We start from the raw sequence: 13706 nt of genomic DNA, 5'->3' as shown, positions 1-13706 counted from the left end.
AAATTCCAAACCATATTAGCATTATTAAATGATTACCCAATGTTATAAAGTAGATAGCTAGTATCAAGCTGCATCAAACCTTTAAATCGGCAACTGAAATTGACGTGTTCTCCATGAAAAGTAAGCAGCGAATAAGACTTATTTCTATCTCATGTTAATCAGGGAATAAAATACAGAGCATACAAGTAACCATTTCTATAAGAACCCTGTCATTTGTGCTGGGATTACTAGATTAATCATACACGGGTAACTCTAGAGAAATGCATAGGAAATAAATTCCCTTGAACAAGGATTTGTTCTGTTAATAAAATTCAATTCAGTAATTATATACATAAGAGACTAGAAACACCTATCTCATTACCCCCCTGAGGTCAAAAGAACCTAGAATAGAGAAGACACATCACATAGCGAGTAATTCTAGTTTGTAAATTTGAAAAGAGAAATTACGGAAGTAAAACAACCCGTTGTTCAACCAACTTCAAATTGGTGGTGGGGCATTCTTGGAGAGGTTACGACGGAAGAGAGACTAACTTGGAATATAAATGCGTGTCAGTTAGTATTTTGCAAGCGATGTTCACCATGATACGTGGCTAAGTCAAGTGACAACCATACTTGTAATAAACAAAACAACATAGAATATTAAAATCCGTTGGAGAGAGGAAATCTCAAATTAAATTACAGGAGAATTCCCACCCAATTCAAAGAAAGGTGAATAGGGTGTTATTATCTATCTCGTGGTCACATTACAAGGGCCTCATTCCTGTAGCTGATCTGTTGTGTAAAAATCCCATGAAAATGGAACAGTTGGTATTAGGTTGATAGAAGTCACGATGTAAATAATTAAACTAGCCACGATTATAAGGGAGGAGACCTTATCTATATTACCTAAAGTTGCTAGGTAGAAAACTAAAAGCAGCGACCTCCTAATGCTTTAGAAATCCAAGCCATCTCGTAACAACCCTTGCCTCCGGTTTTGTATGCTTTAGAAATCCAAGCCATCTCGTAACAACCCTTGCCTCCGGTTTTGTACATAAAAGTAATTGGAATGTGTTGAAGGGAAAAACAAAATATAGGGCTTAAATGAGTACGTGGAGTTGCAACAAACGAAGGAGTTACCTAGGTGAATGGAATTGGTCCTCACTTCGATCTTCTGTATTGGTTTAAAGAGAAGAGGTATGTAATGAACTCTAGGTCGAGCCCTGCTAAGGTCAAGTAGTCACCTTTTTGTGGCAAGACCTTGGCTCGAGCATGAAAAACCTAAAGTAGAAGCGACGATAGTGGGGATAGACAGTGGGAGTAGCAAACAATGACACCCTTCATTTTTTAAGAGCCTTAGCTCTGGGGGCCGAATAACGAATCAAGTAAGGATTGGGAGAAAAATACTAAGGATTAGGGTTGAGAGGAGTAATTTGCACCCTTGATGTGTGTAGCACGATCTAGGTTGTTGGTGGTATGTCACCTCAATCCTTGTGAAGGCCATGTGACAGAGTACCTGGCTCACATGAGCCAAGACACGTGTATGAAGTTAGTTGGAGGTACAATGAGAGTGAGTTACAACTATGGCAAGGATTGAACCTAGGTGAGGTTCTAAATAACCATAACATGGTGATAGAACAAAGGCTATGAGTGGGCTTATTAACGGTGGCACCTATATTAGGAATATATATGCATTATCCTCATATCAAGGGATTACAAGTAATGTTAGATGAGCCACCCACTTCAAGCAAAGCATTAAAGCCAAATTTAAATGCAAGGATATACCAGACCTGAAGAGGCGTAGTAATCACTAAGGTTAGATGAGTGCGAGTTGAATTAAATTTTATGCAAAGACTATAGTATAAGGTTGTTTAAAGGATCATAGCTAGAATTGCTAGGTTGACTTCTAAAAGGAAAATAGTGGTGTAAGGACTCAAACAATATATCGTGAGTGGTTATGAATGAAAAAGTTATGTTGAGTTGTTATGAGTGCAATTATAACAATATTCTAAGAAAGAAAAATACAAAAGTTGAATCTTATTTAACATTCAGTTGGGAATTCTTGTACCATCTATTACAATATTGTGAAGGGCATGGGAAGGTCGTGTTATGATGAGATAGGTGTATGACATCTTACATCCCATCTTGGTGCTTCCTTGGGTTTTCCTTTGAGATTATGGGTTGAATTCTTCCATATTGGTTGTGTTCCTAAAACTTTGTTTAGCCTAATCTAGGTTGAGCAACAATATGGTATTTAGTTGTGCATGAATTCCTAATGTTAAAAATCTTTATGCTCTATTTTTGGCTTCCTATCTCCAACTCAAACAATGTGGTAGACATATATATTATCCATAGGTAGTGCTTCATTGAACGCCTTGACTTATCGGTGGCATTCCCATCATTATATTTTTTTTTTTATCAAAAATTTTCTAGGAAATGTATGCCTTAGCCACTTTTTCAGAATTGGATTGACCTAGAGGATTTCCACATAGATATATGACCAATTCATCCACCTCTTAACATTTTCCCATATCAATCTGAGGTGGAATTATGTGGGGATTGATTATCTTAGTTAGGGTAGATTGTGACTTATCTTTGTGTCTTCAGTTGTTGTTACCACCATGCCACGACAGAGAGCCAAAGAAGAAGAGGAGCTTGTTATTATCAAGAGAGAGCTCACTGATGACACTCACTTGCATCACTAAATTGAATAATTTATAACATAGTATTAGTAGCACACTTTGGCCCATGTATAGGAGAAACTAGCCAGGTCTAAGGGGAAAGCCTCTTCTCACAAAACTTCCCTCTCATATATAGAAGCCCCTATTGAGTGGGTTGATTGGATTCCTGACATGGGAAATACGAGGGTTTGATTAAATCAATACATGGAGATGGTGGATTTGTATTGGAAATTGAAATTCTTTCTAGGGTGGATTCCTTTGGATTGATAGGAGTCTCAGTTAGACCTTCTTCAATCATTGAAGCACTTGCACAGGCATATAACGGATTATGATTTCAAGTTGGAGAGGATTGATTGCAGGTTGGAGACGATTGAACATGAACTCGACATCCCCGAATAATAGGTATATCTTTAGCAAATTCAATAGCTCCTATTCCTATGGCAGGCTCTGATTCCGACCCTTTAGCTAGATTTTTTTATGGTTTTGGTTTCCTAGTGTTTTAGGCTATTATCTTTCTAATAGTTTGATTTTTACAGTTACTAATAATTTTAAATTGTCTTTCTCAACCCATAGGAAAGTACTTTTTTTTCTATAATTAAATCATTAACCTCGGGAGAGATGTGAGGGGCTTATGATATTCCTCCATGTAATTATTTATTTTTAAGGATAACAGAATTCACCAATAATAATAAAAAAAAAAAATTAAATATAAAACTGTGAAAACATATTCTAAAATAGACATATCTAAACATAGAATATCCTTTCGATAAAGGAATTAATAGGTGGAACAAAATGTCATAGATCCCAAAACAAGTTGTAAGCGGAATCTTCAGGTCTATATGAGTGTATAGGACTATGTTTTAAAAATATGTTTACTCCGAATAGCATGATGAGCTCTCTGTTTTCACTTGAACTACTAACTAAAGTAATAATAGTGTCTACATGAAATATGAAATTTAGGGAAAGTTCATTGACATTTAAGAAAGGAAGCTCAACAACTTTTAGTGGATGCCTTTTAAATAATTAGAAAAATATCGCTTTACATAATATTTCAAATCAAATTGAACTTTGTGATTTTAAAAATTAAAACGATTTCATTCAAACTGTAAAATGAATACTAACCATGCAAATTCCACAAATAACGTAAGAATGTCGATGATCCTAAGTTATATTTCCAACATTGTTTCTTAACTAGAAGTGACACATAGCATTTTACTTCGATCGTCATATGATTTGTATATTTAAAAAATAGAATCAAAATCAATGGTTAGACATGATGTTTAACATTTAGAAATATTTTAGAATTTGCAATCAAATTACACTCATAACATTGTGTATTAAATTTTTGTTGCAACGGCTACAACCACCCTCCAAAAATTTTCCTTAGCTTCGTTTCGGGACCTCCCTACCAACCATCCTTAGCAGCATATCTTGTACTGTCAAGTACATAAGGTTCATTGATTTTTCGATATATCTCCAGCCTGTGCATATCGGTTTGCTTCAGTCCCTTCACAGGCTGCCATTGCGGACTTGGGCTAGTTACTGGTTGAGCATATCCCTCAGAAAATTGCGCAATTCTAGAGGGGAACTAGCCTTTGCTCCAAAAATTGCACAAATGTGTTGGGAAAACTACTGGGCTTAGAAATTGGGCAATGAATTTAGATAGTGTTCCTTGGGAAAATTATGCAATCTAGCCCAACACTGTAGCTCAGCCCAGAAATTGCGAAAATTAGTTGGGCAGACTGCTAAGCTCCAAAATTGTGCAGAACAGTAACAGAGGATTCTTTCGAAAAACTACGCAATTTGGCCAACACTATAGCTCAACCCAGAAGTTGCGCAATTTAGGGAAGCAATCACATTCTCCTTCCAAAAATTGCATAATCCCTCTGGGACAACCATCTCAGTTCCTCTCAAAACCTACACAAATCCCTCTCTCAGTCAAGCAGGCTATTGCATGTGTCTTCATGTTAACCAATTGCCTCTTGGACCAAGAAAAATTTATTTTCATGCATGGGTTGCTCTTCTCGAAATAGCAAAGCGCAACATGCAAAAGGCATCCCTACATCTATCGATCTCTTCTTAGCAGCTAGAGGTTGTTAGCACCTAAATCTGCCTTAGGCTGAAGGAAGGCAAAAATTAGGGTAACCACAAACCATGCTCAGTCTGGTAGCTAGCCCTACCAGAGCAGGAGAGGGCTTTCTCTGAGTCACACTCAACGAATGGATAAACAAAATGGTATGAGATGACATATAATGCGATGTTTACCTTAGGCTAGTAAGTGAAAATGGATTTTGGAAAATATTTTTGAAGTGACCGAGCTTCTGGGATGTATATGGGACTGGCGCTTAGCCAAGAACAGAGAAGTGAGAATGAAGGTACAGATTATTCCGTGAGGCAAGGTAGGTGGGAAGCGTAGCAATTTCGAATTAAGGTGACGCGGAATGAAAAGATTGCTGAAGATAGTGAAAAGGGCATGGTCGCATGAATGCTTTTCAACAGAAGAATAACACTGCACATGAAATTTTCCCACAAGCAGAGCAATATAAATTGAATTCTACCTAATCTCACTTAGAAAATTTCACTGAAATGAAACATGAAATGAATTATGAAACATAACAAGATACATATGGAACATAAGAACACATTTGCTACACTCACAACCACAAGAATCTCATGAAACAAAGCCGTTGCCTTTCATTAACTCTCTGTCAAAAATACACAGTGCAGAAACAGAGTTTCTTTCCCACAGTCTCCCAGAAGTTACAAGCCAACCAACCCTTTTGCAAATAACTTGCTTACAATATATAGAAAGTGTAGAGAAGAGATGGAATGCCCAGGGGTTGGGAAGTTACTCAAATCATTTTGAAAAGGAGATGGAGAGCCAACCATCAGCTATAGGTGCAGCGCTCTCAAGCATGACATTTGGCTGGGGTGACCCTTTGCATTCTTTTGCCACTTGGATAGATGCCCACCTGGAGAGAAAACTCTTTAAAAGCCGCCTTTGGTGCCAAAAAACTGAAGAGTAGATGACCGGGCCCACTTGGAGAAGTCGCAACCCGAAATTTCGCGAAACGGGAGCAATTTGGCAGTTTTTTCCCCTGTGCGCCGCGCCAAATTCCCTGTGCGTTGTGCCACTTTGGAGCCTGTTTTGGGGCACTTGTAGGTGTCCAAAATTTGGTCAAGTGGGCTTGTTGGAAAGCCTGTCCTATCTACTTTCCAACCCAACTAGAATTTATAAATTTGAAGCTCATTTGCCCCTCCAAAACTTCATTCTCCAAAGACTGCTTTCTGTGTGTCCAAAAAGTGGCTGAGAGGCCATTTTTGGGTATTTTTTGACCTTTAGGAGACCCAGAAATTGTCAAAATTTATTGTCTGGACACCAGTAGGCATATTTTTCGATGCTGAATCCAAATATGCAAACTGTTCCTTGATTGGAGTGCTAGAATTTTAGCGTTGCGCCAGTGGCGCGACGCACATGGAGAAATTCCTTGTTTTGTGCACAAAAATTTTGACTGTGACCAAAATTTGCCCAAATTTTTTGAAATTTGGGTTGGAGGTTCCATATGAAGTGATTTTCTGTGCCAAGGAAGCCTCAACCAAGATTCAAAGCCGATGTTGCTCCTTTGCCTCCTTTGCCTCTTTTGCCTCTTTGCTCGCTTTGCTTAATTTTGCCTTTAGGCTCCTGATTCTTGCCTTGGAACTCATGTTGCGGGCCTGGTAGTGATAATTCATGCACCTTAGCATGTATTTCGACCTATTTTCTTTGTCCAACAGCCTCTCCAAATGCATGTTAACCCTCTCAAGGTTGGACTCCCGGTCTTCATTGATTTCTTGCTCCAAAGAGGTGAGCGGAACCCTTCTTCTTTGAGCAGCTTGGTGTTGCTCACGGATGTTCTGGAGCTCCATGATCATCTGTTGGTCCTCAAGCTATTTGTTTCTCCACTCCAGGTAGTTCATGTTCCACTTGGCCCTTTCTAGATCAATTGTCAAGTCTTCAATCTCTGGTTGCCGCTCCTTGATGATCTCTATAAGCTCCTCATTGGTGGGTTATGCATCTGTCTCGTCATCTTGGAGGAGAACAAACTTGGTTTCTTGCTCACTTGATGGCCCCTCCTCCTACACTGGCTCCTTGCCCTTACCCTGCTCTTGGGGTGCCGATGTCAGAAGCGAGGCCCCTTCCACCCCGGTGCAGATAACACTCGCTTTGCTGCTATGAACAACGGTCTGGTGCCTTTCGGATAGCCTCTCTGATATGTGATGAAAACTGGCATGGTGGTAGTCTCATGGTGCTCGAACTAGTGTGAAGGACTTCCCATCTCAGGCTCAAACTGATGTGAAGGACCTCCCAGCTCATGCTCAGACTGATGTGAAGGACCCCCCACCTCATGTTCTGCCTCTGATATCACCGGTGGAGCGCTGAAGAAATCACGGGAGATGAAGTCCTCCCAAGCAATACCCTGCAATCCCAACTGATGGTCCACCAAAATCCGGATGAGGGCAAAATGATAGACACTATTTAGCTGCTGTCGTGGGGTCTTGCGCTGCATGAAGTTTTTCATCTTCTCAAATTTGTTGCAAATGAAAAATGGGAGGCTCGTCATCTTCACCCTGGTGAAGTGCATGAGCAAGCGGATGTGATAGGCATAAAGGTGAGAAAACCTCCCCTCACAACTGAAATACTTCATGATCAATCTCATGAGTGGGGCATACTCTTCCCTCAAAAATCTGAATGGAAAAACTCTAGTGAGCTGGCTCAAGCAGCTGTCTTGATGTAAGGCTCATAGTGATGCCTCTCCACTTTCTTCTTCTTATGCCACTACTCTCCAACGTTTGGTATCCCTATTTCCACTAATATAGCCTCCGGTGTCAAGGTGAAAGTGACCCCAGCTAGGATAGATTGGCCTCCCTGTAGATGAAATGCAAAAAGGCGGGCCAACTCATGATGGACCTTGACATTTGCCACCCTTTGGCAAAATTCATAACATGCCAAGTGCTGGAAACAAGACATGGCAAGTGGACATGCCTGTAGCTCTGTGAGGGTGTTTGGCTCGTCTCTGAGATGTCTGCCACTCCGGTGATGTCTCCTATGGGCCCTCTCTCCTGAAGATGTGTCACTGTGTGTATCCCCCTCATAATCTGATGCCATTACTGCTGCTTGTACCCTGAGTTTTATGCTGCCCTTTGAATCCATTGAAACTAATGAATGCTCTGAAAATCTGTCACCAAGGGGACAATACAACAGGGGAGTGTTAGGAGGGGAATGATGAAAAGGGGAATAGGGGTTTATAGGAGAAATTTATCAGGGATTTGGGAGTGTTTGGGGTATGGTTTTGATGGGGTAGGGTTTGGGGTTTTTTGGGCTATAGGAATAAAAGGGATGCACATATATGATTACAATGTAGCTAGGGTGATGGTAAGGGGAAAATGCTATAGAGAAATTAGTTGATAGGGGTGGGGCAAAAGAATATTTCAGCAACAATGTCACTGTAGCAAAACCCTAGCTTTTTGCCCTCCTTTGTGTCATTTTTGGGTTTGGTTAATAAAAATTTTTCCTTCTATTTCATGGTCACCAAAACATATTATTCTTTGAGTTAGGGATCAATGGTGGAAGGATCTAGGGCCACCTTCGCAATTTTAAGGGCCATTTATGAAATTTTGGGCGATTTCGGTGCTTTTCTAGGCTCACAGGCATGTGCGCTCCACGCTTTTCCCAGTGCACTACGCGCCGGGTATGCGCCATACCAGTGCATTGTTAACACTGTGGCCAGGCTCCCAGTGCGCCACGCGCCCTAAGTGCACCGCGCCACCTTGTGTGTGCGTCGCGCGCTGTCAATTCACGTAATTTTTGTTTGAAAAACAGGGGAGGGAGTTTTAGGGTGATTTTAGGCTGGTTGCTTTAGGGAACATGATGGAATGGAGGTGAAAATGATGAGTAATGAGGCGACAAGGGGAGGGGAGCAAAACCTTGGTGCTCATCATCACTTTTTACGACCCCATTTTTCGTTTTCCTTGGTGATTTTTCCATGGATGGCCATTGTGCTTTTGGGTACCATTAGACATCTTACAAACCTCATATTAATGACAAAAGTGATGGAGAAGAGGTGTCGATCATGGCCTACCTCTTGATTCGCTGACTTCGCCGAGATTTGAGATGAATTGCAATGTTTTTTAGGCACCTGGCTACGTGCGTCGCGCGCCAAGCCCAGTATACCGCGCACGTTGAGTGCGTCGCGCCCTTGTTGATTTTTCACTGGGGACTGTTTGCCAGTGCATCGCGCCCTCCGTGTGTGTCGCGCGCCCTGGTGTATGCACCGCGCCACCTAGAAATCTGCCCTCCTTTCTCAAATTCCTCCTACTTAGCTCTCTTTTCTTCAACAATGCCTCTCTCAAGCTTTTCCTTATCACAATGACTTAGTTTTGGGTCAAAACAAATATATATAGGCTTTGAGAGAGTTGGGTTCAATTTTTTCCTCTTTGAAAACCCACTTTATAATGTTTATGTTTTGCACATTTTATTGACTTTAAAACACTCTGCTTTTTCCCTTTTTCATTGAAATTTTGGCTCTCATGATAAAATTTTCGGCATTTCTTTTGCGGGGACTATGTGACTGGGCCCCTGGCTTTGAAATCCATGACTGCATCTGAAAATGTCAACTGTCGATTTTTGGAAAATTTCGTCATAGTTGACCTTGTTTGAATTTTCTTCAAAACAGAGTTTTGAAGAAGAGTCGATGTCTCTTCAGGTGATGATGAAGCTTTCTAAACTGTAGCTGTATAAGGTCTCCCTCTGGCCTGCAGGGCTTGTTCTGGACATGTTTTTCAAAGACCACATTGATGATTTCCTAGACCCAATAATAAAAATGACTTTGTCCTGTAATATGACCAGACCTTGATTATCATGAACTTCAGTGATTATGGACTAAGACCTGAACCAACAGGGGCCAGAGATGAGGGAAAATGACTAGCTTGACTATCTCTGTCTGATCATGGCATGTCCCTAGCGAAATGCAGCTAAGTGGATGGAGCGGGACACCTAAAATTGAAATGCACAAGAGCTTTGATCTCTAACGGAGGGCTGACCAGACTGACTCTAACATTGGCTCCAATGGGGGATGGTAGCTCCTTGGAGGTGCCAAGAACAGTAGATCTCTGGAGGAGCTAGACAGTGCCTTTTTGTCCATTGGGCTATGGAGTCATCATTTTGATAAATAGCACAAGACTCTGACTTATTTGCAAAATTGGAATAACCAAGAAATTGACTCAAACTTGACAATTGGAATAACTCAAAAACTGACTTTACATACTGAAACCAAAATGAAATAAAATGGTATTTACAATGACAGTGGAAGTAGCATTGATAGATCAACAATGATACCGCTTGAGCAGCCGACCATTGATCGGCCCTCCAGGACAATCTTCCCCATTCATTTCTTTCAGAAGAAAGGCATTTTGCCCCCTATATGCTGCAATTTTGAAAGGACCTTTCCATAGATTTTCGAACTTTTTGTGCTTGCCTTTCTCTTCATTCCTTGCATCCCACTTCAGCACCACATCATCCAATTGAAATTTATCTGCTTTTGCTTTTCTGTCATAGATTTTCTTTATCTTCTCCTGAAACTTGGATGTGTTTTTGAAAACTTCTTCTCTTGTTTGCTGCAAGTGGATCATTTGATTCAGCCTTCTCTGCGTGGGGTCTTCCTCACTTCTAGCCTCCTGAAGAAGTTTGACCACCGGGGTAGCAATGGAAACGGGAAATACTATGTCCACACCATAAACTAGCTTAAACGGTGACATACCAATAGACTTTTTCTGACTAATCCGGTCTCCCCAAAGTGCATGGACCAGCCTCTTGTTCCAGCTCTTCTTATTTATTTCCAGTAGCTTCTTGATGATGTTGACCAAAGATTTATTCGAAGATTCCGCCAATCCATTGCCTTGAGGATGATAGACAGTTGAATGACCCAAAATTATGTGATATCTGTGACAAAATTATACCATCCTTTTCGATCTAAAGGCTGCTGCATTATCAGTGATTATTTTGTTTGGACAACCAAAGCGAGACAAGATGTTATTTTCAAGAAATGAGATGATTACCGTGTCTGTCGCTTGTCTGGTAGGTGCTGCCTCAATCCACTTTGTGAAGTAGTCCATCGCTGTAAGGATCCACCTATGCTGTCCAGAAGAGGCAGGATGAATTTCCCCAATGAAATCCAACCCCCACTGCTGGAATGGAGCACTCACTTCGATAGGCTTGAGTGGCAAAGGTTGTAGTTTCTGTTTTCCTTCGAAAATTTGACACTTATGACAACGCTTTACCATCTTATGCACATCAGCAAACAAAGTAGCCCAGTAGTACCTGTTAGCTTTGCTATGCCAAAGGATAAAAAATGGATTCGAACACTCTCAAAGGCTACAATTACACTTATAAATATGCCAAAGGATCCATGGTTGCTATTCAGATTCTCAAATTATGGCTAAAGGTCTTCCACCGATCAAAAAATTTGCAAAAGGAAAGCCCTTTGGAGTGTAGAAATACACTATCGGGAGGCGAAAACACTCCAAAACCATGAAAAAATCAAAAGTGCAGGCTTAAGGATCCGCATCAATCTCAGTCGTTGGTTCTGGCCAATCAACAGTCCAGATCGCGTCAGCATATCGCAAGTCGGGGGAGGCAGTGGCATCGACAAAGGAGACCTTGCCGATGAGCGATCGCCGATATCACATCGGCGTATCGTATCGACACTTTTAAAAAGAGGCAATGGAGATGGTGATTGGTGATTTGGTGAGGACCGTCGATCGCGTATCCGGATCAACGGCCGAAATCACGTCGGCGTTTCACTGTCGGGGTTGCCAAAGGGACAGGGCCTTCACATATGTTATGCTTCCGACCCGATAAGCTGGACCCGATGGCGTTTTGAATTCTTTTTGACAGATTATCGGGTCCGCAGCAATATCGGCAATATCAAAGAAATCGGGGCTTTTATGTTTTGAGATTTTCGATCACCGATGGGCCGACCCGACGGTGGTGTTAATTCCTTCTGATAGATTATTGAGTCCGCGGCAATATCGCTATCGGCGCTTTCAAAGGGGCGGGATTTAACATGAGTTATGTGGCGATGCGATGGGCCGGACCCGATGGCCATACAACACTCCATTTCATATTATTTCGGGTCCGCGCCCTTTGCATTTTTAATGTTTTTTATGTGTTTTCTTTGTATAAGGAAATTACAAAGGAGGCCTTGGTTAGGTGCCGATTGCGATGGAGTTCAGACCCGATGGGTTGGACCTGATATTTTATGAATCATTTCTTATAAAATTTCAAATCTGCACTTAAGCCATTTTCAATGGTTTTGGGCGCATTTTCTGTGTATAAGGAAATATAAAGAAACAGAGGATTGGCCGGTTATGATATGCACTGCGACTAGAAAGGCGGACCCGATAGGGGAATTATTCATGTATGGACCTTTCATGTTCAAATAAAGCAAAGTGGGCAGGATTTCTCAGTGGCATGGAATCTGCTAAAGCATACATGGAGCAGTACAGCATGACAGGCAATCACCGCATTCAACTAGCAGAGTGGCTGAAGATTGAAAAGGACAGCCTCGAGCTGATCACTACATTTATTAGTTATGGGGTGTCTTTCAGTTAATGCTCTAGCTGCCAGAAAAGGACAACAGAATATCAAAGAAGATTAATTTTGTTTATTGACACAGTCACGCTATAGCAGAGACCCATACCAAGCAGTTAGAGTGGTTGGTGATCCATTATGATGCCTCCACGCATAGGTTAGCAGAGATATTTTGTAATAAAGCACCATATATACCCAAAAGAGATATGTAATCAAGGAGGATGAGTGTTAGATGAAGAGAACCCTATTGTAAGGTTCAACTTCTGGAGACTATAACTACTTTGTAACCTGCAGCGTCTAGTCTTGATTTCCAGCTAATACAAGCTTCTTTTGCTGTTTATTGCTCACTTTCCACTTCTCTTTCCTGTTCCAGGCTGTGCCTGTTTTGCATTTGTTCATGTGCAGTGAATGCTTAGCATCAGAGGGGCTGTCATCCCACCTCTGTGTTAGGATTTAGCATGTATCATTGAACATGTATGTAGATTTCTATTGTCTAATGCATAGAGAGCTGTCATCCTGTCTGTGTATTAGAAACTAGATTTACAGACCTTTTAACTGGTTGCAGCCGGCCATCACAGGGTCTTGTGCATCTGCTGGTGTGGTCAGTCTTCTCCATTATCACCTTATCCTCAAACTGTGAGTAATAGGTGGTTAAAAGCCTTGTAGTCTGCGGGTGTTCACCCATGTCTAGGGTCAATCATAGTAGAAGTGGTTATCTAGCTTGAATATGCAGCATTTGTTCCATTCATCCACCATTTATCCAACTATATTTGGTTGAATTTCTAATGTTCCCGAGCATCACCGATATGCAACCTAGGTGAGTTTCTTGGGGTGATAACATTAATTGGCGCCATTGCCGGGGAGAAGAGAATCGAAGCTCAGCTTCCCTGGGAGACGACATAGCTTCAAGAATTGATGACAGACAAGGTTTGAGCACAGATTTTGGTTGTAATCATCTGTCTGGCGACTCCACTAGAGGAAGGCCATCCTTTAGCGACTCCACATTGAAGTTCTGGCACAGCTGCTGAAACATGCATGAAGATATCTTCAGAATATCAACTGAATCATTGCCTGATCCTGAGAAGATCGTTCAGTAGAAGAAAATTTCGCAGTAGGGAGCATCAGGGTCAGGTAAGCCTAAAACATTCCATGTGTCTCTGTTAGTGAATGTCACCTTCAGAGATTCATGCAACTCCTTGTTATTCATTTCCATTCAGATCTCTGTCCATAAAAGCATTCCATGTTGTTCATCATTTTCCTCTGTCTCTGCTATCCTTTTCATTGATTCATATCACTCAGTTTACCAGTATCCCTTTAGAATACCTCAGTCATGGCAGGCCAGCAAGCCCTTTCAAAGATAGAACGAATAGTTGTTGCTAGGTATGCACCTTTGGTCTTGCCTAACCCTTTGAATGCCATGC

At 41.3% G+C, this 13706-nt stretch overlaps 1 pseudogene; it reads left to right on the top strand.

The window, feature by feature from the left end:
* LOC149235137 (uncharacterized) overlaps positions 1-13706 on the top strand; it is a 73019-nt pseudogene that overhangs the window by 38003 nt on the left and 21310 nt on the right.

Source organism: Pinus tabuliformis, chromosome 8 (assembly GCF_031772625.1).
Source record: "Pinus tabuliformis cultivar Carrire ecotype Pingquan chromosome 8, CPIR1, whole genome shotgun sequence".
Taxonomy (NCBI): domain Eukaryota; kingdom Viridiplantae; phylum Streptophyta; class Pinopsida; order Pinales; family Pinaceae; genus Pinus; species Pinus tabuliformis.
The sequence above is the reverse complement of the archived record's forward strand: the minus strand, read 5'-3'. Positions and strand labels throughout refer to the sequence as shown.